Source organism: Phocoena sinus, chromosome 1, assembly GCF_008692025.1.
Source record: "Phocoena sinus isolate mPhoSin1 chromosome 1, mPhoSin1.pri, whole genome shotgun sequence".
Classification (NCBI taxonomy): domain Eukaryota; kingdom Metazoa; phylum Chordata; class Mammalia; order Artiodactyla; family Phocoenidae; genus Phocoena; species Phocoena sinus.
In genome coordinates, this window is record NC_045763.1 from 52,725,145 (window position 1) to 52,750,556 (window position 25,412).

Below are 25,412 nucleotides of genomic sequence, written 5' to 3' on the forward strand. Positions count from 1 at the left end.
TCGACCACCACATTAGACTCAGTTTGGCTACGGCATTGTGTTTCTGAACAGTTTCTAATACAGCATAGTCATTTCATGTTTAATTCTTGGATGGCCAGTCATCTGCTATGTCTCCCTTGGAGTGAAGCTTGCAGGCTGCCTGTCTGACAGATAGAAAGCATCCATAAATGAGAGACAGAGTCGAAATTAAAATGTGACTCCTTTGGCATCCACCTTTCGAACTTAGGCCTTCCCCCACTTTAATTCAATTTAGTAGATGTTGGATGGAAACTAATACAGTTTAAAAAAACTTCATGTAATCTCACGAACATTCTTAGAACACGATGCTCAAGGTTTTCTGGTCAAGGATATTTGCATTTGCATTTATAGAACAGTTAGAGGTAGAATTCTGTGCGTGTGAAAAGTCCTTGCTCTGAGAATGACATTTCCAAGCTGTCAAAATCGGATGCACCCAAAGCTAAAATCGAAATTCCCTTTTATTCTGTAAATATTGAAGACAGGGCTTAGCATGGCATTTGTGAATTTGCTAGCCAAGGAACTAGCCTACTGGGTTGAAATCAGAAAAAAGGCTATTTGTTGAGTTTAAATTGTCACAAAATTCAAGCTTGAGGGATGCAGTGAGAAAGTATTACAAGCAGTCATAGCTCCGCATTTTCCTGCCGGCCATTTAGCCCCTTTGACATTATTACTAGTGCATCATTTGGGGGTATAAAAAAATTGAATGAATATATGTTGCTTGACTGTTCTTATTTCCAACTTCTTGATGTTTACAGAGAACCACAGAGATAGTCACACTAAACCTTCACATATTATGTTCATCCATTCAAGCAACATTTATTTATTGAACATCTGCTGGATGCCTGACACTGTTCCAGGCATTAGTTACAGCAGTGGTCCCCAACCTTTTTGGCACCAGGGACTGGTTTCGTGGAAGACAATTTTTCCATGGACCGGGACAGGGGGAGGATGGTTTCGGGATGATTCAAGAATATTACATTTATTATGTACTTTATTTCTCTTATTATTACATTGTAATGTATAATGAAATAATTATACAACTCACCAGAATGCAGAATCAGTGAGAGCCCTGAGCTTGTTTTCCTGCAACTAGATAGTCCCATCTGGAGGTGATGGGTGACGGTGACACCCGAAGTGTGTTGCTTATGTCCAGTCTACTCTGTAAGATGCAGCTTCATTGTCACTTGCCACTCACTGATAGGGTTTTTTTTTGTTGTTGTTTTTTGCGGTACGCGGGCCTCTCACTGTCGTGGCCTCTCCCGTTGCGGAGCACAGGCTCCGGACGCGCAGGCTCAGCGGCCATGGCTCACGGGCCCAGCCGCTCCGCGGCATGTGGGATCTTCCCGGACCGGGGCACGAACCCACGTCCCCTGCATCGGCAGGCGGACTCTCAACCACTGCGCCACCAGGGAAGCCCTACTGATAGGGTTTTGATATGAGTCTGCAAACAGTTGATTTATTATGGTCTCTGTGCAGTCAAACCTCTCTGCTTGTGATAATCTGTATTTGCAGCCGCTCCCCAGCGCTAGCATCACCGCCTCAGCTCCCCCTCAGATCATCAGACATTAGATTCTCATAAGGAGCGCGCAACCGAGATCCCTCGCGTGCGCAGCTCACAGTAGGGTTTGCTCTCCGATGAGAATCTAATGCTGCCGGTACCGGTCTGTGGCCTGGAGGTTGGAGACCCCTGAGTTACTTCTCTGGAAACCCAGAGAAGTAAAGCGATGCGCCTCAGGTAACACACAGTTTAGCCATAGACCTGAGACCCTGAATATCCCAGTCCCCCGTCCAGCATTGTTTCTACTATATTATTACTCTACTTTTCTTAGGCTTACACTTTTCCCCACAAATAGACTGAAATCAAATGGTTACTTGAAAGGCTATTGAAGCCGTTCTTTTCATTGGGCAACAAGTTGTAAAGTTTATTTGAAAGTCACTCACTTAGTATTTTGAATCAAATTATGGCGATTTTAATATTACATTTAGTTGTGGGAATAATGCCTGCAAGGCCAACATCATTATAAAGTGGATTGTAAACTCCATGAAGGCAAGGAGTATTTATCCTTTCCTATTTGCCATTTTCTACTTAGCACAGTGCCTACCACATAGCGTGTGTGGATAAATATCTGTTGTAGATACAGAACTGAATGGCTATCTGATGCCTTACGGTACTGCTCTTGTCTGGTGTAGTATGCATGCAGTACGAGCTCTCCAGAGAAGTCTGCCGCTGGAAAGATTATACGTGACGTGATCCATATTCGGTGGACCTCTGCTGAGGAGGTGTAGTTCCCAGCCCCATATCCTCCTGTTTCAGCGCTTAGATGGCCATCAAGCAGCTTAGAGTGTTGCTTGCTGGATTGTGGTAGGAGCCTCTGATACCCGGGACACAGCAGACACAGCAAGGTGCTTTTGTGGTGAGGCATGAAAAGTTTGCTGCCGGTCAGGGAGGGAACGTTTTCGCTGGGACTTGGCTGGGGCTAGCGGCATTGCAGGCTCCACATTTGGTGGTTCTCTCTGTGCCCCATCACTGCCATCCTCCTCTGCCCACAGCTGTCAGCTTTCCACGCTCTGAAGGAAAATCTTGTAAGAGGCCGAGCTGGCTGTAGCTAGTCACAGTGTGAGATAAAGGCATGTTACCCAGCAAAGCTGACTTTGACATGAAGGGATCTTTGCGATGAGAGGTTGAGCAGAGCAAAGGAAAGCAAGAATAAGATAGAAGCGGATTCTGTGTGAGCGTGTGTGACAAGAAAGGCCAGCTCATATGATTTTAACAAGCATCAAACTATGTGGAAAAGCATAAATATTAGACATGGCCTCTTAGTTCACTTTTCTTTCTCACGATCTTTTAGGGTAAAGAACATGCATAAAATTTGAAGAAATAATGAGCTTGATAGTCACTTTTATTGGAGGAAGTTGGTTTTTGGAAGGAAGAGTGAAGTCCTGTGATTTGAGCTTGGACAGGTGCATGGGTGGAAGAGGGATGGGACACCCTTGACTTTATCACCTGCCTGGCTGTGAAATGTTTTTGAAACATTCAGACCTGAACTTCCCACACTCACGAACTGTAACTGACCCTGGAAAAGAACTAACCTCTTCGTGTCTCATCTTCCTCATCTGTGAAATGGAACTAGGTGATTCTTGCCCTTCCCTCCCAAGGATTTAGTAAGGATATAATGAGATAATGTATCTGAAAGCACTTTATGAGCAATCGAGCCATATATAAAATGAGCTATTGTGATAATTTCAGGTCATCAGGAATTCCTTCATTTCCATCCCTGGTTCTCTGAAAAATGCTGGGAGGCCACTGAGTATATTCCACAGTTTTTTCCTTCCACCCCAACAGTACTCATTTTCAAGTGCATATGGTCCCAAAGCCGCTGCATGGGAAGTGAACGCTCCTTTCCGTGGGCAGCGTAGTTTACCATTTGGCACAGGGCTTCACCCCCATGAATACCTTCACCTACAGAAAGGTATTCTTTCTGCATTTACCATGGCACCACTTTTACCCTCTATTCTGAACTAGGCTGGAATTCTTAAATTTTCAAAGATAATTTTTTAAAAGGTAGGCATCCAAAATTACGTCAAATAGCCTAAAAAAATAGATACGTGAAACCCACAGTTTCTGATGAGATTCCAGCTGGTCCAGAATGCATCTAAGGAATCTTTAGACTATGTTAGTGTATCAGTGTTTGACTTCAAACTGACTCAGGTTTATTCGATCTTAAACTCCCTTGAATCCCCAGACGTTTTTTCTTATTTGCATTGAATATATTCACCCCAGTGGCATTTAAATCCACTTTTAGTTGGCTTTTATTTAAACTTTTCTTTTTCTGGGACAGTCAGCTCAGAGACAAAATAGGCTCTAACCCTGTGTATTTGTTGTTTTGGCAAATCGATAGATTTCGCTAGATGGTGAGAGTTATAGGGATATAGTTGTTTCTAATAATTCTTATGTGTATTTAGTGGTCTTAAAAGGAAGTATTAGTGTCCTCATTCTTAAGCCACTGGTCTGAAAGATCTATCAAGCATAGACTTTAAGTTCCCTGACAAATTATCTCCAAGGTTCAGAAAGAAGTTTTGAGCATTTTCTGATTCCAACTTTTATCTCTGCTCTTGAGCCTCCATTTCTACCCACTGATAATCCCTGACCACAAAATATGTGTGTCTTCACGACATCAAAGTTTATTTTTAAAAAGAAAATAATGTTTCATCGAATAAAAACATCCAGTATTTATTGGGCAGGCTATGATACATTTGCCTTTTCAGGCATTTTTCTGGTTGAACCAAATTCTCTCACCTCCCCTTCTCAGAAAAGTCTTCGACCCTGCCCATAGAGGTGCAGCAGAACAAACAAGGTTCAGCCATTGCCAAGACCTTTTTTTTTTTTTTTGCTCTGTGGTATCTGCTGAGGAAGCTCTTACTTATACTTTGACATATATGACATGAATTGGTGGAGAAGAGCCTCTATTGCTAAATGGTTCATTCATTTCACTGGCCTGATGTAAGTTATATGAACCACAGTGAAGCACAACAATGACTAGTTTAATTCCTTTTTTACCCTGTATTCATTTAAAAGGTTTGCTCTATAAATATAGGACCTGTAGATAAAAGGTTTCTGTAAAAATCACTCACTTTTCAAGATGTTTTCATTAGTTGGTATTCATTTAAGCGGGTTCTACTCTGCATACCATTAAAGGTGGGTGTAAATGTTTTTATTGGTTTCTTCCCTATCTTCCACTTTTATATTTCCTCCATAAGAGGCAATGCCATTAACCTTAGCAGTGCTGAGTGTGATTGTCTTTCGATCAGCCCCATCATTGCAAACCACTGATCCATGGCTTACATTACTTAAACCACTGGTTCCTAAACAGAAAAATAGCCCCATTACCTTCCTTGGAATGGTGATTGGCTGTCTGAAAAAGCCTTTCAAAAAGAAGAGTGAGCAAAAATACTCCCTAGTTCCTTTGGGAATAGTCCTTTTTTTTTTTTGATAGAAGTGTTTGTAGTAGTGGAACCTGAGTTTCCTATTTTAACTACACATGAAACACTTATTGAGTACCTGCTGTGTTCAGGGTGCTGTTTAAGATACACAGATGATGCCACGATTTTTGGATGCAGTCCTTTAAGAGACATACTTTTTTCCTGCAGTTGATAGACATGTATGCTCCTAATAATAATGCAGGGTAAATATGCTACGTGCTCTAAGAGTGAAGCAGACAAAGTGCTCTGAGGATGTAGAAGAGAGAATGCTTTAATTCAGACTTTAGAGACAGGGAGTGGAAAGTTACATTTCACCCAGCAGAGAAGAAAAGTGAGGAGGAAAGAGGAAGAGGCATGTTCAAATCAGTGAAATAGCCACCAGAGTCACTGTGTGGTCTGAAAGTTTGTGGTGAACTTTGAAAATAGCCGTAGTCTGGTATGACTTGTGCAAAGTAAAACGAGGGGTGACGGAAGGCATAGCATCTACAGGGATGGCATTCATGTTTTAGCCTCCCCTTTGAGGTTCTCCCTGCAGTGTAAATCAAAGATCCTATCAGTCCACACATGTTGGTGGACTCGCTATCTTCAGAATTTCACTTAACCCCACTCCATCACTCAACCAGTCAGAGCGTTAGAGGATGCCTTGAATTAGGAACCCAGAAAACTGTGTTCCATTCCTGGTTCAGCCGTTAATTAGCTATGCTCTTGGATAAGTAACTGTTCTTCTCTGAGCCTTGATTTACTCTTCTGTAAATTGGAGATAGTAATAGTACCTACTCCACGGTTATTAAAACAGTCTTAAATGAAATAATGCATAAAAGGTGCTTAGTATACTGCTCAGTATGTAGCTAGTGCTCAGAAAATGGGAACCACTAATTTAAAATGATACTTTGGTACCTCATTGCCTATCTTAAGTGAACTGGACTTTATTTTAGTGATTGATAACTTACAATACAGTGGGGAAAAGCCCTCTGTTCAACGTGGCTGCATTAATTTGGAAACAAGATCCAGTTTATATTCTTCACAATAAAAATCACACTAAGAAAGTACTCACTTGTATTTGTAGAACAGATATTTTGAAAATTTTGAGACCTGAAGGTTATGAAATTATACTTTAATGCATATCTAAAATAATCATATAATAGAGCTTTTCCCATTGCTTGACATTTGTTCCTGAGTGTTCCAGTGAGTTTATAGAAGCGAAGAGAAGATGGGCTTCTCTAGTTACATCCCAAGTGCTGAAGTTTTCCTTCTCTTACAGATTCCCATCCTGTATCAAAGGGCTCTAAAGATCCCTCAAATCACTGTTAGCATTTACTGCTGTTACAGCAATTTTGCATCTTGATCTTTTCATTGACTAGTATTTTCCCTTCCTTTTCAATCTTTTGAACTTGCCTCTGAACTTGGAAAAGACACAAGTGTTTGAAAGCTCGATCTTGGTCTGGCTTAGGCTATGGAGGAGAGAGTTTTAACTTACGTTCCCCAAATCAGGCCACTACCTCTTTAATTTTTCTTTTTAATTTAATCTCTGTGTCTGTACAAGAAAAATTTTCACTTAAAGCATGACCTTTAAGAAAAGCATTTTTGTTAAAGGGAAATCTTAATGGAGAGAACTATAGATAACGAACTTGAAGAAAATGTCTGGCAACACAGACTTCTGCAAGTTTGAAGCTCTTGGTGAAATCTCAAATAGTCGGAATGGAAAATTACCCAGTCTGTTTCCTCAAGATAGACTTGTTTGTACAGCTACTCAAAGTTTAAATGGCAGAACAGTAGGTACACACGCTGTACTTATAAGCTGTGTTTGTATTACAATGCTGTGTTTTTAACCTCCTTTTAGTTTGGAACACAAGCTGGTTAATGTCTTAGTTCTTTGCTTCCTGGATTATTAGTGAATAGCTCAGTTGTATTTAATAACCAGAAAGAAAGGAACAAACAGGCAAATAACTTCACTAAGATTTTATTTCTCTCTCATCCCTTAGGTTTTTCCTTCAGTTTCATATGAAGACTATTTTCACATTAGATATTGAGTCCCACTCTCATGAGATCAAAGAGTTTTCAAATATCTGAGGGTTCTTGTGTATACTCTTATTTTGTAGAGTCCCATTAAAGGTCCTCTCAATGAGCAAATGAACTAAGGATGACTTAAAATAATTATTTTTCTTATTTTTTATGGCTGTCTCGCAGTTATCACCATTCTTAGCAGTAAAATATGGTTCAGCTCTGATGATCATATTTTATATGCTATGGGTAACAGCAATGATAGCTAACATCTGTATTATACCCTGGAGTTTTACGGAACACTTTCCTATACATCATCTCATGGGATATCTTGCAGATCTTCTTCTAAGTATAATTACATGATATTCAAATAGATCTAAACCCATTTCAGTAGAGTCTGAGTAATAAGCATATTGAATTTTGAAAAATTGACACCTGTCTGAAATTTTTGAGAATAAGGCATTTTAGAAATTAGACTCCAAGAACTCTAAATCCACATTTGTATTAGGTAAAATAATATTATAGAAAATGCCATTAAAGTATGATATAGCTATTTCTGTATATTGGTAGATAGCCCACAGAGATTTGTTGAACTTGTTAAAATAATTCTCTACAATGAATAATCCAGTACAGCCAATTTTATTTGTTTCATGTAATCGTTCTTTCTCATGAAAATATACTAGTAAAATTGTAATCTTTACAGGTGAGTGTATGTGTATAGATTGTATATGTGTAATTTGTATATATATGAACTTCCATTTTATGAAGATTGGAAGACTTACTTACAAAGAAAAAGTACAGTAAAATGGAAAATATATTCAAGTAAAAAATGAGGATTGGAAAATAATATAAATCAAAGTAGAAAGATAATTAAATTTGAACAAAGATTCTGCTATACTGTTCTACATAGTTCATAGCATTGAGCCATAAACTTGGTTCTGAACTTCCTCGCAGCCAAAGGAAAAAGAGAAATACACATGATTAATTATGTGCTTCTCATTACCAATGAGATGATACATACCAGTTCCTCAAGGGAAGAAAGCTTTTCATGGCACTTAGTTGTAATGTTTTTTCATGTGGAACTTCAGCAGTAGGACTCTGAGGGATAGAGTGGCATTCAGGACACGGATGCAATAGAGGATTTGGTAAGATACCTTCTTTTGGGGTCCACTAGCTAGAAACTGAGAAACTAATGCAAATGTCTAACTTAATGAAAATTATTTGGCATGATCAATGACAGAACTTGCTTCTAATCCATCAGAAAATGTACAAAAGCTAGAGAAATTGACATTGTGATCTTTACAAAAATCTATGGAAGTAGGTAGGTCTCAATGTCTTCACATGGTTTTAAATGTTTCTCACAACTAAGCTTTTGATTAAATTTCCCATTGATGTGTTTTAAGAACTGTTATTTGCTGAAAGACTGGATCTTTATACGTCACAGAGTAAAAAAAGCTGAGGTTGCCTTTCAGGGTAGAAACTGGCTCCTCAAAAATGATTCTTGCCCGGATGTAGGGGAAACAGGTATTTGCCCTTGTGGTTATTTTTTAAGTATTTTAAAATATTCTCTCTCGGGCTTCCCTGGTATCGCGGTAGTTAAGAATCAGCCTGCCAATGCATGGGACACGGATTCAGGCCCTGGTCCGGGAAGATCCCACATGCCGCGGAGCAACTAAGCCCGTGCGCCACAACTACTGAGCCTGCCCTCTAGAGCCCATGCACCACAAGTACTGAAGCCTGCATGCCTAGAGCCCGCACTCCGCAACGAAGAGTAGGCCCCACTCACCGCAACTAGAGAAAGCCCACGTGCAGCAACGAAGACCCAATGTAGCCCAAAAAAAAGGGAAAAAAAAAATCTCTCTCAAGTCTCTCCCCAATTGCTTGAAGATTCATTTAGCACTAGATCAAGTCTATTGTTGGTTAAAGGGAAACAGGACTCAACGCAGAGCCTTTTGAGAGAGAGAGTGAGCACACGCTGATTTAATTCTTCTCCAAATAGAAATGATTGATATCAGATTCTTGTCTGAAAGCACTTTTCCCAAGTGGAAAGAACTCTGGGTTCTTCAAGGGGCGTGACAGGGTAGGTTCTGTCCAAGCCAGGTCACCTACAAAAGCAAATGCCAGTGTCGCTTCCTAAGGTGCTTGTTGGCAGTATGCAGTCACCTCTGGCCTGGTGACCTTTCTGTTGAGTTTCATCCAGAGCACTCTCTGAGAGAGAACTTTTCCACTTACAGTATTACACGCACACACTACTGTTGCTTAGGACTAAAAGGGTTATTTACACAAGGGATAAAGTGGTAGTGCAAAGGTGTGTATTTTGACAACTGCCATTTCCTCATGCAGTGATCAGATTTTCTTTTGACCCTGTTCATTCATGGCAGAAAGGTGTGGGCTGGTACCCATATCCTCACCTAGGTACTTGGGATGGGGATTCTAGAAAAGTCTTCGCTCATAGTAGAAACCACATGGAGTGTGGTCATGTTAACAACTTGCTGAGCCATATAGCCTGATGTTATACTGTTAAGCATAACAGTACAAAAAGAGGGTTTTGTTCCCCTAATTCCTGGCTTCAGTCATTTTTTAATGTGTAACTTCAGATTTATTTCATCAGAGAACAACTGGGAGGTCCCAAGACGGTGACTAAGTGGGAATACGCAGCAATGACGAGTGAAAGCTTAGTTTCTAAGAACCTCGGTTTTGTGGAAATCCCCCTTAGACTAATGATGGAAGAGAAAACATGTGGTGTGTGTTTGGTAGATCATTCCCTAACAGGATGTTTTATTTTTTGTGTTTAGTCTTCGTCCATAGTAACAATTATAATGAATGCATCAAAAATAAAACATGCAGACCTTGCGACCTATCTTGCAATCAGCATAAATTAGTTTGGGGGCAGGATAATCCAGCTGCATATTAGTTTTATTAGATGTTCCCAAACATTTTATTGCAATATTTTGGAAAACACAGCCACAAACAAATCTAAGTTTTCAATGTGTTTCCTATTCAATATGTATTTTGTTTTTGAGGGATAATTAAATTGTATGTTTATAATTCCTTTGTTCTTAATGCATCAAAATGCTGCCTTTTGGGAAAGCAGTTTCAACACAGGAAGATTATTCCTTTTCCCAACAACCTGTTTCTAGAAAGGGAAATGTATCTTTAGCCCTGCCACTACCCCTCCAAATGTTCTCCAGACTGTAAAAATGCTTTTAAAAGTTCAAACTATTACTTTTCACTTGGTTCTAAAGATATAGATTGAAGTACATTTTTTCCCCCTATTCTGATGATCAGAATTGCTACTTTTAATTGAGTGACTAAAATGATCTGAGTACTGTAGGCTTTTCATCTTACTTAATCCTCTTTTTTGGGGGGGGAAACTGAGGCTCAGAGAGCTTAAACACATTGCTCAGGTCATGTGGCCACTAAGTGATAGAACAATCATTCCTCCTTTCAACATTCAATAAGTATGCATTGAGTACCTACTTTGTGCCAGACACCTTTCTAGTGGCACAGGATATATCAGTGAATAAAGCGCCTAAAACCCTGCCCCCCCCAACTATATTCTAGTTGATGGAGACAGAGAATTCAAGCATAAATCAGAAAAATGTAGAGTGTGTCATCTGGTTAGAAGTGGAGAAAAATTAAGAAAGGAAGTGGGGTGGGGAGTCAAGAGTAGTTTGGGTTTTAAAAAAGATGGCCACAGATGCATTACTGAGAAGCTGACATTTGAACAAAGATGAGAAGGAGGTGAGGGAGTGGGACAGGCACCTATCTGGGGGAAGACTCATGAAGATGAAATGAAGGGAGTGAGGAGGAGAGTAGAAGGAGAGGGACTCAGGTAAAGGGCTGGGGATGAGGGCAGCTCGTGCAGGACAGTGGTTGTCAAACTTTAGCAGCATCGCCATCACTTGGAAGACTATTGTTAAAACACACATCGAGGGGCACTCCCCCTAGAGCGTCTAATTCAGAAGTTTGCATTTCTAACAAGGTTCCATGTGATGCAGCTGGTCCCCCACCCCTGTGGTCCAGGGATCACACTCTGAGATGCACTGAGGCTGTTGTCAGACTTTGGCTTTTTACTCTCGACGCATGGATGCCATGGTCAGGATTTGAGCATGGGAGAGATAGGATCTCTGTGCCCTGGAGAGTAGGCTGTAGGAGTCAAGGGCAGAAGAAGGGAAACCAATTAGGGCACTACTACAGTAATCCAGATAAGAGATCATGGTGACAGCATTAAGCTCCGTTATCTCTATTCTGAGTTTATTTGAGCTTGACCTCTAAAGTAAAAGTGTACTAAGCCTTAGGTTTAACCTAAAATTCCTTTGGTTAAATCTCTAGCTAGCATGAGTGTATGAATTCCTTTTCAAAGAGCTGCTGGTCTAGAAGTTTGTGAAAAAGACAGAAAATATGGGGAGTTCTGAGTTGAGAGATTTTTCTAATAGAGCTTACAAGGATCTGCTCAGGAACACAGGACTTGGGGGAGTGACCCTTGGGGAGGCATCGAGGATGGTTGGTCCGAGAGCACCCAGAGCTGACCTTCAACTGACCCTCTATCTACAAGCTGATCGCTGGTAGGACTGGAGAGGTGAAAGTGCCTAGCATCCCAAGAAATATTGTTAGTAAGTGGATACCATTGTCTCCTGAGACGCTTAAATCTATGAGGAATAAATACGGAAAGAGAGAACTGAAACGTGGCACAGGCTTTTGCCTCCTTCCTGATAGGCAGCATGAGGGAAGGTGCGAGGAGAAAGTCGAACTTGGACTTTCCAGTCTCCAATGAATAACTGCATCTTTGCCCAGGTCTCTTAATCTCATCTGGAAGTGGGAAGAATAATAATAATAGTGTTTGTCTCACGGCAGGGGTCAGGTGAGGCTGTAAATCAAATGTTAGTTGTAACTGCCATGATTGTCACGATGAAATTTAAGTAGATTTCTGGGCTTTTCAAGTCTGACACTTCCTGGTCCCTTGTCCAAATTCCCACTGCAAAGGAAAATAGCAGAGTGTAAAGTCAGGGCAAAGGGGAAATGGTGGGAATGCTGTGGATGTTAAAATGCATGGTGGGTGTGGGCGAGGGGGGAGCAGTAACCCCTTTGAAGGAGAGAGGAGGGGAGCAGGCAGGTAGAAAATGGAGATAGGATGGAGAACCAGAGGAGAGAGATGGAGATGGAGAGCAGAGGCAACGTGAAAAGGGGGAGGAGGGCATGAGAAAGAGTGGCAACGTGGAAGGAACCAGAAGTTCCTGAAACTGGCTGTTGGGGCACAGGATAACATGGAGGCAGCTTGCTTCCAGGGCCTGACAGGCCGAGTGTACCTTACCGAGCCTCCATTACTCACAAGATGGCCATTGGCTGGCCCGGCACACATCTCTGTGCTTTTGAGGGGCAGCGTAAACCGACAAAAGAAGTATCAGAGAAATCACAAGTTAGACCTCAGAGACTCTACTTAGCAGCGGTGTCTGTGGCAAGAAGACTCATGAAATCTGATATCCATGCAGACCTTTTAGGCAGATAATCTGAGAACCCAGACAGTTGTTACAAGTCCCCATGGAAGCGTTTGAGGAATCCTTTCTCTGCACATCCTGGGGCCAAACCCGGAGTGACCTGCTCCTCCAATGGGGTGGAAATGAAAAGGCTCCCCCTTACTTTATCCTCCGATGGGCAGAATTAGTTCCATTTAGCAGATGCAGACTCTGAGGCTTAGGTTGGAAAGGGCTACGGCTGGAATTCAAACCTGGCGCCTGGCTCCAAAGGACTGCCTTTCTGTTAGCAAGACACTGTCTTCTGAGTGTTTTCAGGGACTCATTAGTCGGCCTCTTTGCTTTTCTCACTTCTGTGGCGCTCTGCCTGACTTTTGGGCATTCACCTCTCACCCTCAAACCCCGGGATCGTTCCTGGATAGGGATCTGGTATAGAGTTCTGTAGGGTTTGGTGTAGAGTTTCGTTGTTTCCTTGGCTTTTGTTTCTAGAACACTTTCTCTTTCACACGCGCCTCTTCTTTACCACTTAACCATGATTGATTACTAGGTTACCCACAGAATGATGTTGGCCCGAATCACCTAGCTCGTGGAGGTTCTTCACTAGCACCAGTCCCTCCTCACACACAGGCAGTGCCCAGGTTTTGGCCTGCGAGTCCTGAGGCATTGTTCCCTAGCATCAGCAAGTATTCTCTGTTTTGCCACATCCAGGTGTGCACAGCCGGGCACTGCCTGTCCTGCACACCCAGGAATGCACAACCCTCAGGATATAAGAAGAGTTGCCCCATGCCAAAGTTGGGGAACGACCCTGCTCTGGTGTGTCTCCCTCAGGGCCCATCTTGTCCAGTCCATCTTGCCTTCCTCTGCCATATCAGGCACAGTACCGCGCACACGGGAGGCGTCCAGAAAGCACTGGGTTAATTAATGGCGAGCAGATGACCCATTTTAGCCTACAGCCGTGTCTTTAGGAAAAAAAAAAAAATCCAGTGGGGTGGCATGAATATGGAAGGATCTAGGCATTCTGCAATAACCATACCACGATCCAACACCAGAAAATGTGATTTTTCTAAACCGCAGTGAAAACCAGTCACCTGGATAAGTGTGCCAAATGCCCAAGTGAATCAGCCAGTAGTCTATAAAGAATCATTTCCAGGACCCACATGTGATCGTGTTTCCTTTTTGTGTCTGTATTAAGCTGCTCTGGAGTAATACCACTGTGGGTATTTCCCTGGCACAAGGAAGTTGCCAACTGAGTCACCTGTTTGCGATAGCGAGACTTTTATGAACCTTTAGCAGATCCATTTATAGGCATCTTTTAAAGACTGCAGATTTTCCGACGCATCTGAAGTAGAACTGGGAGCTATTCTTTGTCAAGAGTTAGAAAATATAGGCAGTCTTGTCTTCCCTGTAAATGTAAGTTGTTGTTGTTGTCGTTATTATTATTATGCCAGTGGTAAACTGCTCCCTGGAGAACTGAGATACAGCATCGCAGAGAGAGTGTGGCCGGCTGTGAAAATGGCAGTAGGAGTATGACGATACTATCTCGTGGTAGTGAATTTACCTTATGACAGATCATTATCCCCTTCTGTAGCTGAACCAGATGAAGGACAAGTCTAGCAGAATAACCTGGTGGTACTCGGGATTTATTGGCTTTAAATTTTTAAGCTGGAAAAATGCAGTAACAGCCAGGTTATCTCTGTATGAATGTTGCAGAGGGGGACAGAGAAGAAGGAAGTCACATTTTCTTTCTGGTAATGGTAGAAAGCAGGTGGTAGTGACAATCTTTAACAAAACAATGAATGCAGTTTTTCATATGCTTTGCCATCTTATTGCTTGAGTCAAGGGATTAAATGAATGGAAAAAAAAATCCATAGGACATCATCATCATCATTGATAATAAGAACTACTTGAGGTCTCATTGTTACACTACAGGAAAGAGCAAAGATTTATTCTTAAAATGAATGAGATGAGATTTCCTTCCCAGGTGTGTATAATTCGAGTTCATGATTTCAAGGCTATATGTAACATGGGACTATCTTATGTTAGTGAGCTGGGGGGGGGGGTGTAGTAAGTTGTAGTTCCGCATAAAGGCGAGCTGTGGTGTAATGAGGGGGGTGTCCCTGTGGGAAGAAGATGGGCTTGGAATCATACAGGTTGACATCCTGGCTTTGTCTTTTACTTACCATATGACCTCAAGCAAATCAAACTTTCTGGCTCAGTTTTCTATTAGGAAGCAAAGAAGTCAATGCCTGACTCTCAAATTTTTTTATGCTATAGTGTCAAGAACCTAGTAAGTCTTCAATAAACGATCATTGTTGGTGTTCCTGCTATTGTTATTGCTGTGATTGTCTTGATTCAGGAGCTCTGGTGGTGACACTCCATGCTGTATTCCAAGTAGGACCCACACTTAATTATTGTGAATGATTGAGAATCAATGTTGATGTAAAGGTCCTCAAACCCTGCATTTCTACAGAAGCCATGAGAAACCCATCTCACTCTTCTTTAGTAATCTATACTGCAGGGCCTGGCTCTCAAACCATTTCCCATTTGCATGATCATCAGAAGAGAGACCAAATGTTCATTATCTCTTTGTGAATTCTCTATAGAGTTTCCCCATCTTCCTCCTCTTTTCTCTGATTTTCCTTACAAGGCCTTTACTGCTTTCATCTGAGCTCTGACACTGTACATTATGTTAATTATGTGGAGCCCAGGGCCAGGCAGTCCTTACGGGGGGCGTTCATCTGGCTTGAATGTGAAGAGGTGGCTAATTCGTGTCCCCTGGCTTCACTCCTACGAATCTCAGAGTCTTGAGTTCTTTCTTCAATATCAGTATCCATTATCTTCTATTTTGGGCAAAATGTGAGTGCCCCCCTCACCCGCTGAAAAAGCTCCCTGACCCACAAATCTATACATGATTCTTCCTTACTGAAATCTTTTCATGATTTAAATCTTTTTTTTTCTTTAATCTCCCTTTCAACTGTGAGACAGAAAGCCAGGAAAATTCACAGGAAGGTTTATGTATGTAAAGACTTGGGTCCAAGTTCTCCTCAGTTCAAGGGGTGAAAGAAAACCTCAACGGTTTTCTTTAGGAAATTTAGGTGGATGTTTCCTTCTTTTCTTTTTTTTTTTAAAAATAAATTTATTTATTTATTTATTTTTGCTGTGTTGGGTCTTCGTTTCTGTGCGAGGGCTTTCTCTAGTTGCGGCGAGCGGGAGCCACTCTTCATCGCGGTGCATGGGCCTCTCACTATCGCGGCCTCTCTTGCTGTGGAGCACAGGCTCCAGACGCGCAGGCTCAGTAGTTGTGGCTCATGGGCTCAGTTGCTCCGCAGCATGTGGGATCTTCCCAGACCAGGGCTCGAACGCGTGTCCCCTGCATTGGCAGGCAGATTCTCAACCACTGCGCCACCAGGGAAGCCCTCCTTCTTTTCTATTTCTTAGAATGATTGCATGGATAGAAGCAATTGCTTCCTTTTTACTTTTTAATACAGTGGAAGTCTGTTTTTAAGTCCATTTGCTTTGAACACAGAAGAATGCCTAGAGTTTTCCTGTGACAGAGATGGTTTACAAAGTAAGACCCAGTTGGAGTTGCTCAGTCTAGATGTGTCTCAGGTGAAATGTTAATCCATTCAGTGTTTCTTTGTGTTTTGGAAACCTCTTTAGTGTGCTGGGCTGGTGGCCACATTTCCTGTAGTACAGGTGTGGTATCAGACTTTATTAACAAGTCAGACCTTAACAAGGATGAGACCATGGTACTGACGTAGGGGAAAGACCCCTGGAAGTGGAGGGGCTCAACCTCCTTCCAGTTAGAACTGCCATTTTCACCTTCTCTTTGATCATATTACTGCAAGCTTAATACTCTTAAGGAGCTCTTCAGTACTTGAACCAAGCTCAACGGAGCAGGTAGTGCTCATGCTTTGGGGGGTATTGGTGACAAGTAGAGGGGAAGATGCCTGGGGAAGGAGCATCTTACTGCCCTTTAGTGTATGGGGAGTAATAAAGGGGGGAGTTTGGGATGCTAAATACCTTATAATGCTCTGGATACTCCCATCTAATGAAGAACTAACTTTCCTAAAATGCCAGTAGTGTCCCCATTAAGAAAGGGCCTGGGGCTTCCCTGGTGGTGCAGTGGTTGGGAATCCGCCTGCCAATGCAGGGGACGCAGGTTCGTGCCCCGGTCCGGGAAGATCCCACATGCCGTGGAGCGGCTGGGCTCGTGGGCCACGGCTGCTGAGCCTGCGTGTCTGGAGCCTGTGCTCCACAGCGGGAGAGGCCGCGACGGTGAGAGGCCCGCATGGAAAAAAAAAAAGAAAGGGCCTGCCAGACTGTTCAGTCTCATCCCTTTGGAATCGCCTTTGAAATAGGCATAGCATCAGCTTAATATTAGGAAATGGTACCCACTGCATTGGTCTCCCATGTCTACAGGTACTATGCTGGGGTCTCTGCATTATTTCATTCAATCCTTGCTCCAGCAATAGAATAAGAAGCTGGAGCTCAAAGTGTTTGCATAGCTTGCGCACGTGGAGAAGGGCTGGGATCTGAGCGCACGTCTGCCTGGCAGCAAGGCCTAGGCTCTGTCCTATGCTGCCTCCCTGAGGAAGAGAGGCAGCCCACTTCTGTCTAGAGGTTGGCTGCCATCCAGGTGTGGAGAGCCATATGTTACCTCTTCTGCACAGTAATGCCTGCATTCTTTATATCACTGGCAACCCAGTAAATATCTGATAATGATAAGCCTGGCTACGTAAACTTGTGGGTACACAATTGGCCTGCACTTTGAGTGTTGGGCAACAGAGTTCATGGAGGTGAACCGTGGCCAAGCAAGAAATTTATAATCTCCTTCATCTTTTGTCTACATCAGACCTTTGTAAATGCAGTGTCCACATCCCTTAACGGGCTCTCAGGTGAAAACATAGGTATCAGCATTGCTCCAAGCTTGTTCTTTATTAGAATTCTTTATTACCTAACTTGAATGGCAAAGCCACGTGAGTTCTGAAATTGTGGTTCTTAGTGGCATTCTGTAATTCACTGTTGGTCCCCTCTCCAACATTTTTACTTGAAAAAATTTTAAATTGGAATTTCTTTACAATAAAGTTTATTCAAAGTCTCAACTGATAGAAAAAAAAAAAAAAACTTGTAACTTTTAGAATAATTCTGTCCCTCGAGTGACAGCTAACTCACAGCTTCCACTGTTAAGTTGGCCCTGCTTTAAGCTTGCACATATGAACAAAAATACAGTAAATTAAGTAGTAGTCAAGGATGGATCAAAATCATATGTATGGTGAAGATGTAAGAGGGAAGTGGTGTTAAAGGATACAAATTGTTTTCAGAACTCGTGGTTTTAGTGGTACTGATGTGGAAGAATTAACCTTCCCACGGGGTTGTTTGGTGAAGGACACTTCCCTTTGACTATAAATCTGGAGTTTCAGTTTGGGTAGAATCCACTGAGCCCATCATCTGGTGGGAAGGAAATCTACTGTAGTCAGATCTGCAGATCAGGGGTTTGTATGTATACACTGGTGACAGTGATGCTTATAATCATGTCGTCATCTGCTGAGCCCTTTCTCAGTGCCTGGGCCCGTGGAGTAGATATTCTTATCCATGCAATTACGGACAGTGCCATGGTTGATTTGAGAGCATGGGTTCTTCAGTTAGATTGCTTGAGTTGAAATCCCAGCTCTGTCAGTTACTATCTTTGTGACCTTTGGCTTAGATGATGTTCTGTGCTTCGATTGCCTCATCTGTAAAATGAGGACAGAAGAGTACCTACCTCATAGCACTTTGAAGATTGTAAGAAAATAGCACATGAAAAGCTGAGAAGAATAGCTGGCACGTAGTGCACTCAGTAAACATTCACTAGCGTCACCCCATTGTTATTCTCCTATGCACAAAGAAACTGTGCCACTTTCCTCCACTTCACAGTGTTAATCCTACTGGTCTTTGGGGATGGTACAGGACATCACTTCCCTTCCATGAAGCCTTTTTTTTAACCCTCCCAGACTAGTCTAGGACCCTCCTCTGTGCTCTCAGAGTCTGCTTCTACTACCAGGGCCTTTATCAGGTTGTGTTGTAATTGTTCCAATATTGGCCTGCCTCCCCGACTAGACTGCAAGTACCTAAAGGTCAAAGATATACACCCGAATGACTCCCATAGTGCCTGGAACAAATAGGTATTCAACATATGTTGTCTGGATAAATTAATGAAAGTTTAATTAGCTTATTCAAGGTCACAAAGCTGGTAACTGAATGAGAACCATGTCTTATAAACATAAATAATAAGCTATGGGCAACATTCCCCTAGTAATAATAATAATACATTAAATTATGATTCAAGACTGACCATTACTTACAGAATATTGTCCAAATTTATTGAAACTCTACAAATTTTGGCCCTATCATCCTTTCAAACTTTTATCTACTGGGCAGATACCCAGAGGAAACCATAATTCAAAAAGACACGTGCACCCCAATGTTCATTGCAGCACTATTTACGATAGCCAGGTCATGGAAGCAAAGTAAATGCCCATCAGCAGATGAATGGATAAAGAAGATGTGGTACATATATACAATGGAACATTACTCAGCCATAAAAAGGCACGAAATCATGTCATTTGTAGAGACGTGGATGGATCTAGAGACCGTCATACAGAGTGAAGTAAGTCAGAAAGAGAAAAACAAATATCGTATATTAACACATGTATGTGGAACCTAGAAAAATGGTACAGATGAACTGGTTTGCAGAGCAGAAATAGAGACACATATGTAGAGAACAAACGTGTGGACACCAAGGGGGGAAAGCGCGGGGGATAGAGGTGGGTGGGGGGATGAATTGCGAGATTGGGATTGACATATATACATTAATATGTATAAAATAGATAACAAGAACCTGCTGTATAAAAAATAAATTAAATTTAATTTAAAAAGGCAACCTTTATCTACAGTAATACTTGCCATCTACCCTGCTGCCAACATGTACACTTGGCTCCCTACCCATAGGGTTATCCTTGTTGATCCCCATAAGTTTGATCACTTACACTCTCGTCTTCTCTCAGACAGTTGTCAATATTTACTGAGCCTACAATGTAGAGGCCTGTGATGCTCTATGGATACAGAAATGAAATCAGAAGGTGATGACATTTGAATTGGGTCTTGCAGAGGTGAATCCAGTCTTCTTACTAGTTCTTCTTTGAAAGGTATTTTTGCTAAACTGAAGACAGGGAATTTGTTAATATTTGTTCCAAGTTCATCACCTAGACTTAGCTTGTAGATTGGCATCAGCAGATTTGTTGAATTAATGAATCAGGCTGTAGAGAAAACTTTAGGTTTATAATTAAAGCACCTTAATACAACAACAACAACAACTACGTTTAACTTCTCCCTAACCCTTTTGATAGTAGCTGGAACCTCAGAAATTGGCCATTGAGCTTGCTGATTTTGTCAGATGATTTACTATGTAACAGAGCAGGATGCTGTTGGCTTCACCAGCTGTGCCCAGAAGAGCTCCATGTTCAAATTAGCCACAAATCATGTGCCTCGTGGTATTGTTGCTAATGGTGACATTGAAGACCTGAAATGCCTACATTAGTGAAAAATATATTATTTGGTGCCCCTGACAGTTTACATCTGAAAAGAAAGTTCTTTTCTCTGTGTTGGTTTTTGAGGGAGTAAACGAAATTAAACACACGTACGTATATGTACAGGTATGCATGCATGCACACAGGGCTCCCACCTGCCCTGTGACTGTTCTGCAACCTGGGAAGATTTTGTAGCTCCCCTAGTGTTAGGGGTAGGAAAGGAGCTAATGGAGTGCACCTTGGTGATCACAAAGCAGAAGGACTTCCATGCCACAGGTACTGGGTAGCTGCCCTTGGCTCGCTCTTTTGGAAAAATTCAATAAAGTATCAGAATGATTAAAGAAGAAAATGAGAGAGCTGGAGGAGCTGCCCTCCTTCAAAACAAACATTTGAGACAAAGGCAGTCATTGCAATTCCTGGTTGGTTGACAGCATGTAGCCTGTTGTTGCTTAGTTTAGTTTATTTTCATAGTGTAGTTGGTTTGGTGCTAGCAATAGGGACTTGGGTCATTTTGGCCCTTTGTCTCTTTTTATTTCACCTACATCCTTTCGCTGAGAGCAGAGAGCAGAATGGATGTTTATTTTCAAGCTTTACATGTTACTTCATATTTCTGTAGAGTCTGTGGACTTGAGGTACAGTGACACTGTCATGAACAAACAAACTATTTGTGGGGTTCCTGGGAGTTTATTAACAGTGAATGTATCTTCTCGGCAACAAGAGGAGATCAGAGAGGCTTGGCCAATATGTTCACGTACACATACAGACCAGTGAGCCAATATTTGAAATCAAGACTCTTCCAGAAAGGCCAAAATATGTTTTATATTTATGGTCCATATATATGAGAGCCCCCCAAACAAAACAAAACTTACAATATTTCTGATATAATTTTAAAAAGTCAAATTCTAACTGTAATATCCGAAGTAGATACTTGGATAAGGGTGAGGGGTAGAGGGCAGGACTGAGGAGGAAGTGAAATTTCAAAAGAATTGTAAGAATCAGTCCCTGGCTTACAAGAGTTTGCATTCTAGTTATAGAGACAAATAAGTCAGCTCAGTACAGGGCAAAATTACGTAGTATCAAATACCTAATGAGATCTGTAAGACAGTGTTTATACACTAGAGAATATTTTTCACCAAAGGACCAAATGTCCCCCCTTGAGGGGAGTTCAAAACGTGTGAGGGCATTTTTGGTTCTCACAAGGAGGGGATGTTGCTGGCATTCAGTTGGTGGAGGCCAGGGATGCTAAGTGTCCTACACAGCATACAAGGTAGTTCTGGACATTGGAAGGAATCCCTCTCAAAATGCTGATAACCCTGAGGAGAAACACTGCAGAAATTCGAAGAAGAGCTCAGTGCTCTGGCTTAGTTAAAGCCAGGTCTAAGACGTACCTGGTTACTCTGTGAGTCATACAAAGGTTCTGTTTTCCCTAAAATCAAGGAAATGGCCTGCATCATGAAGGGCTTCAGTGATCAAGGTCAGTAAAGGGAAACATGTTCATCATTCTTCTGCCTAAAAGGACAGATTCTTTTAGCATTGATTTAAAGCTCTAAGGAATTAAGACCCTTCCTCTAATGATGCTTTCTGATGGCTCTCTGTCTATGTTGAAGTAAGGAGCTGAAGTATGGAGGCTCTGGTATTTCTACATTCGATGTTAATATTGCTTATTTTGTAGGCATTTTTATGCCATCCAAAATATTTTAACGTTTAAAAAAGTTTAAGTAGTTTTCATCTGGAAAATACTGAAAAACAAAATTAGATTTTTAAATACCTCTTTTCTAGAACATGCAGCTTGCATTTAGTTACCAATAAGAATTTTTAGCAAACCAAAATTCTTTAAAAAAGTAAAATGTAACTGGCAAAATAAGTGTGCCATTTTTCATTCTCTCTTTCTCTAAATACTCCTAATTATTATTTATTGAAAAATTAGGTAAAACTTGATCTACTAGAAAAAAATTGACCTAGGGTCCATTTCTTGGTTGAGTCTCTATAGTTATCACCCCCAAGATATGAAACCAAAATTTGTATCCCCATACCTAGGATAATGCTCGGCCCATGTAGATAGTTAAGGTACATTTAAAGAATAAATCTATATTTAAAATTATTTTAGGAATTATAAATAATTATATTTTTACAAATATTCTGAATAAATATATTTATAAGTAAATACAGGAATCAGATTCCTAAAACTTGCACTCAGTTTATTTAGAACAATTGGGAGACTAAGTACTGCTTTTATCTCACTTTAGAAAAACCTGAGAAATGCTAGAGGATTTGTTTTTAATAAGTTTTTTGCTGCTTGCTTTAGAAAATAATTTCATTTCCACTCAAGAATTCATTATAAATAAAATTATATCATTTTTATTTGTATACACAACTTTTATATGGATATCACATTATTTATTATTCCACATCAAAAGAACATAGTTATTTCTACCGGTTTCTTTTAAAATTTTTCTATCTGATCAACATCTAAGATATAAAGAATAGATTTATTATTATAATAATAGCTATTATTTTTTGAACACATTCTGTGTTCTAGGTTCTTGGCCAAATATTTTAAATACATTATCTCATTATTCCTAGCAGCAAATTTAAAGTAGGTACAACCATTAGTGCCATTTTACAACTACAGAAACTGAGGCTTAGGACATTGGGGATTCTAATTTCTGTAATATTTTCCCTACTACTATATGATGTGTAAATAATACCTTGCAAATATAATTTTTGAAAGACCAGATGAATGAACATGTTGCCATATTGATCCCTTTACAAGAGAAAAGACACATTGCAAGTTCACCTTGGTTTATACTTAGCCTACAGTGTTTTGATTTTCTGATCACCAACAACTAAAAACTATGAAACTGAGTGTGTTTGATAATTACTTATTTTACATTAAATATATAACTTATTTAAGTGCAAAAGTAAGTTCGAAGAAGCTTGATAAGTGAGGCAGAATTAGCTTCCTTTTGAGTGAACTTTCAAAGCAATGGTAATAACTCGCTAAGAAGAATGGACACTGGCAGGTTTGAATCCTTGGTTGCAAGCTGACACTTTGAGGGAATGTTCTTAGCAAAACACTCACTTCAAGGGAAATTAGGTCAGGCTTCTGGAACATTTATCATGTGTACCTGTCACCAGCGAGACCCAGTCCTTAAAGTGAACTGAGATCACAAACAATGATCCCTCCTGCTCTGGGTTGCAAAGGACACTCTAAACCAATAGTTCTACAAGTATGTGAGCTTGGCAGAAACTCCCATAAAACTGAAGCCAACGCCCATATAGTTGCTGTGGGAATTGAATTCCTTAATACTCTGTTTATAGAATTTTGAAACAGCAAATGGATTCGGTCTGTTCTGAAAAACAATCTGTCCCGTGGCTTGTTTGGAATAACATCTAGAGTTGCTATAGAAGGATGTAGGCAGACAACCCATATCTGCTTTGGAAGTCAATTTCACCAGCCTCTGCTTGTCTCAGCTGCACAGCCAGGTTGGTTTTTGCCCAAGTCAGGGTATTATTTGCATAAAGGAAAGGCTCCTTTCTACTGAAGCTAAGGAGTTGCTCATTTGATATAGAAACTAGAGTCATTAGCAAAATCCAGAGCTAGAGAAATTAGCAAAATCCAGAGCAATGGAAGGTAAGATAGAGTGTATGGTAAAACCAAAACAACATAAATGAGTCATAACTCAGTGTCCTTTCAGTAATCATGTGGCATCGTTCGGGTGGTTTCAGAACAATGTCAGCAAGTATGGGGATTCCGCATAGAAATTTGAGATTGCACCTGCATCAGTTTATGTACATTTCAGCTCAATGAGTGTCATTCATTGAGGGTCTTATGGATCAAAATGACCACATTCACCAAGCAGTCAAATCTCTATATCTACTAAGTTAAGTTACCATATATTTGAAAGGAAGTAATTAACTCATCTTTTTCATAAATTCTTGTTGAGTAAACATACCTAAAGATGTAACAAAAAATTGCTGATTTATATGTGAAAATTGTTGAAGAAAAAGGTGATATTATTAAATGTTTGTGTGGGAACCTACCTTTATATCCCAAGAAGAATAAAAAGAATAAATGGATAAGAATAAATACTTCATTTCTGTGTTCCATTGTCATACATATAGTGAGGACCCACCATATGCTAATCACTGTATAAATGGTGGAATTAAAAAGATGAGATAGATACAGTTCCTGCTTTCACTGAACTCTCATTTAAGTTGTGTGTGTGTGTGCATGTGGTGTGTGTGTGTGTGTGTGTGTGTGTGTGTGTGTGTGTGTATGACAGATCCTTAAACAAAAAATAATGATACCCTGCGTGAAATGCCAGAGGTTATTTTAAAACTCAGGAGAAGTCAGGAACTTAAAGAAATTTTGTCTGTGAGAGGTATCTTGTGAAACAAAGTTTTGTTTTTAACTATGTCCTTAAGAAAGATGGGGCTGTTATAAATAGAAGCCCAGAAGATTTGAGGGGCTGAAGGGGGAGAGTAGGTATGGAAGAAATCTACCAATGATTTCTTGCTGGAAGAATTAAAAAAAAAACAACTTTCATTATCACACTCTATTAAGCCAGGACCAGGAAACAACTTCTAATCAGCACTCTGATCTGGGCAGAGATTGTGCAGCCTTTTGTACCAGGCCTCAGATCTGTGTTCTCCATTCACACATGCTCACTTCCAGCTGTTGTCATTGAAATCCCACATAATCTTTCAAGGTCAAAGGGCAGTCACCCATGGCTGCTGCAGTTAAAAGGTTATGCTGATTTCTGTTGTCAAATATTGGCCCTTTTCTCTTCCAATCACTCCCATTCTACTTTTTCTAACAAGAAAAATCCAGGCTAGAATTGTATTACACGACTTTAAAGTCTTAAAAGTGTTCCCCCATTGTGCTAACACGACATGGCCTGAACAGTCTAATTCATTCTGTTATATTTCACAAAGAATTTTCTGCTACTTCTAAAACACTTTGTGTTTGTGCTGAGCCAGCGAACTTCAAAGTCTAGTGGCCTGCACAATTTGTGGCATGCCGTGGTATCTGCAGAAATGTATAATATAGATCCTATAATTTAATAAATGCTGTGAATTATGGCATCAGTAGCTAAGTAATTGCTGGGTGAGTAGGAATTGCACAAACAAATGACTTTATAAAGGATGGAAGCTCTTTGTATTTTGTGGTTCTAAACATTAACTAATTTTATTATATATTTAGAAAATGGCACCTACCTATTTGTAATTTTCTTTTTTTTTTGTAGTCTTGGACAAGTCATTGCAAGAATTCTTTTAAAACATATTGCTTCAGTTCATCAATGATTTTTCTTTCCATGCTTGGTGAACCAAAATCAGTGTTAAGTGTCTTAAAATTAGCACATGGCCC

At 40.7% G+C, this 25,412-nt stretch overlaps 1 protein-coding gene across 5 annotated transcripts in view; it reads left to right on the forward strand.

Annotated features, from left to right (window-relative positions):
• NFIA (nuclear factor I A) overlaps positions 1-25,412 on the forward strand; it is a 396,670-nt gene that overhangs the window by 201,519 nt on the left and 169,739 nt on the right. The gene's annotated exons all lie outside the window — the stretch shown is intronic.